Source organism: Limulus polyphemus, unplaced genomic scaffold, assembly GCF_000517525.1.
Source record: "Limulus polyphemus unplaced genomic scaffold, Limulus_polyphemus-2.1.2 Scaffold1835, whole genome shotgun sequence".
NCBI classification, from domain to species: Eukaryota; Metazoa; Arthropoda; class Merostomata; order Xiphosura; family Limulidae; genus Limulus; species Limulus polyphemus.
Window position 1 is genome coordinate 186,167 of NW_013667445.1, and position 2,556 is coordinate 188,722.

The following is a 2,556-nucleotide window of genomic DNA, read 5'->3' on the forward strand; positions in this document are numbered from 1 at the left end:
TTTAACATATAAGAAAAACGGGAATAATTACTCCTACATTTTTTATTATCATCAGGAATTGCAGTTACCGATATCTTTAAGAACACGGAGTTTTTATATCTCTTAATGACATTGTTAAGATATTATTCTAAGTGAACAATTCCCAGTTTTATGTTGTAGAAGATACCAATATATAGAAACATCGTTCGATAATTATAATGAGTGTCGTCTAATACTTCGGATACCTACAAAAAGGGGTCATACAAAGATAACTCAAATAGACGTCACTAGGAAAGGAGTAGGAGAATCGATGGGTTCTCATTACAGACTTGGATTCAAAATAGGTAAAATGAGTAAAAAAGTTGGCGAGTTATTAATAAAGAGCTACATGTTTTATTAGCACCAGAGGGAGTGAACAGTTAAACAAACCATATTTACAAACATCATGAAACAGAGTTCTGTAACATTTGTTACATGCGTTAGTTATTGTTCGTTTAATATACATACATTTATTGAGTCTTTGTTTCTTGTTGAGCACAAAGTTACACAATAGGTTATCTTTTGCTGTGTTCACCACAGGTATTGAAACCTGGTTTTTAATGTTATAAGCCTTTCGACTTACCGCTAAGCCACTGGGGAAATCATTTACTGAATCTTTATTTGTTTCTTTTTCACTTAAATGAATGGCTTTAAAACTGTTAGCACACTGCATGAAAAAAACAACAACGTAAAAAACATAAAGATAACAAATATTATTTGTTTCTGATATCACCTAATAAAATCCGAATTTATGAGATAGTATATATTTAAGGTAGTATTTTTAGTTTATTAGTTACTTCAGGATTTATGTAAATAAGAAAATGGATCAGCGATAAGTCGACGGGCTTACGATGCTAAAAATCGGGGTTCGATATCCGTGGCGGGAAAAGCATAGATAGCCAATTGTGTACCCTTCATTTCTCCTCTACAACCAAACCTAATGAAAATATTATACAAGAAAAGATAACGTTTATTATTTATTTCAGCTTTTATCAAATAAGATATACAAATAAGGGTACTTATTTATTATTTATAGATATCTACTTCATTAGCTTTAGCCTTCTTAGAACACTGGATGACTTGGAACCGTGAAAAATCATTAATAAATAAATCTATTCTCAAATGTAAACGGACACGCTAATGTTTACTGTGAAGTTGATTTAAATCGGTGTTCATCATTCGATCAATTTGTTGTAGAGTGGCTTTGGAAATGTGGATTTTCATTCTAGTAAGCGGTGTGTAAGCATGGGCAAGAAAAACGAAACAAATCAATGTAAGATTAAGTGTAGCAAAGTTTGTTTTACCTAGAAGATACACATACATGAAGAACAAATAAAAATATGATAGAATTTTCAATTCTGGATAATCACGACTCACTAATTAACGATTGAGCTAAAATTAACAATACACTTTCTTTTTTGTTACTAGAACTTTAAACAATGCCCCTAAGCCTTGTGTCATTATAAAAGTTTTAAATGTTTAGGTAAATAGAAATTCAAATAACAGAACTAAAATATATTTTTTTTACACCTGGCAAGATATGTGCTAAATTGGGGACCATTTTCGATTCTCCAAAATTTATTGTTTTTGTCCTCAAGGAACAGTATTAAAAAAGGGATTCATTTTTGTATTAACCGAATAATTATTTTGTCCTGAATCTTATGTTTTGGATAAGCGCTTTTTCATCGTGCTAATGAAAACAATTTTACAGGAGTAATAATATATTAGTTTTTTTAAACAAGTTTACGAATTTCTCCTTGATACAACAAATTCTAATGCAATTATCTAACATGTAAATTTAAAAAGTGCATGTAATTGCATAATCGAGATAAAATAGTTAAGTTGATGGAATTTAAATATTTGTTCTTAACCAAGTCAATACATTATTATTCCATGAAAGGAAGTGAATAAATGACCTTTTAAATTCTGTATTTTTTTAGATATATTTAATAGTTTAATCATATTTCCATTGATTATTAACCCATTCTATCACAATACAAGCGGATTTACGAAACTCGAATTGAAATTATTTTAACAGAGTGAGTGTCTGCACAAATAGTCCGCGATCTTTCAACAGTCAAGCCTTACACATCAGTCACGTTTATATATTAATATGTAAGACGACACAGTTAGTTAGGCTAAACTTATTAACTACCAGAACTTATTGCATAAAGTTAGGTAATTACAGACAGATAAGCAAACTCGGATACAATAATAGTTAATTAGGCTAAACTTATTAACTACCAGACCTTATTGCATAAAGTTAGGTAATTACAGACAGATAAGCAAACTCGGATACAAGAATAGTTAGTTAGGCTAAACTTATTAACTACCAGAACTTATTGCATAAAGTTAGGTTATTACAGACAGATAAGCAAACTCGGATACAAGAATAGTTAGTTAGGCTAAACTTATTAACTACCAGAACTTATTGCATAAAGTTAGGTTATTACAGACTTATTTATCCTTTTTATAGAATAATTCCTCAATAATGTTTGTTTGTTTTTAATTATGCACAAAGCTAAACAAGGGCTATCT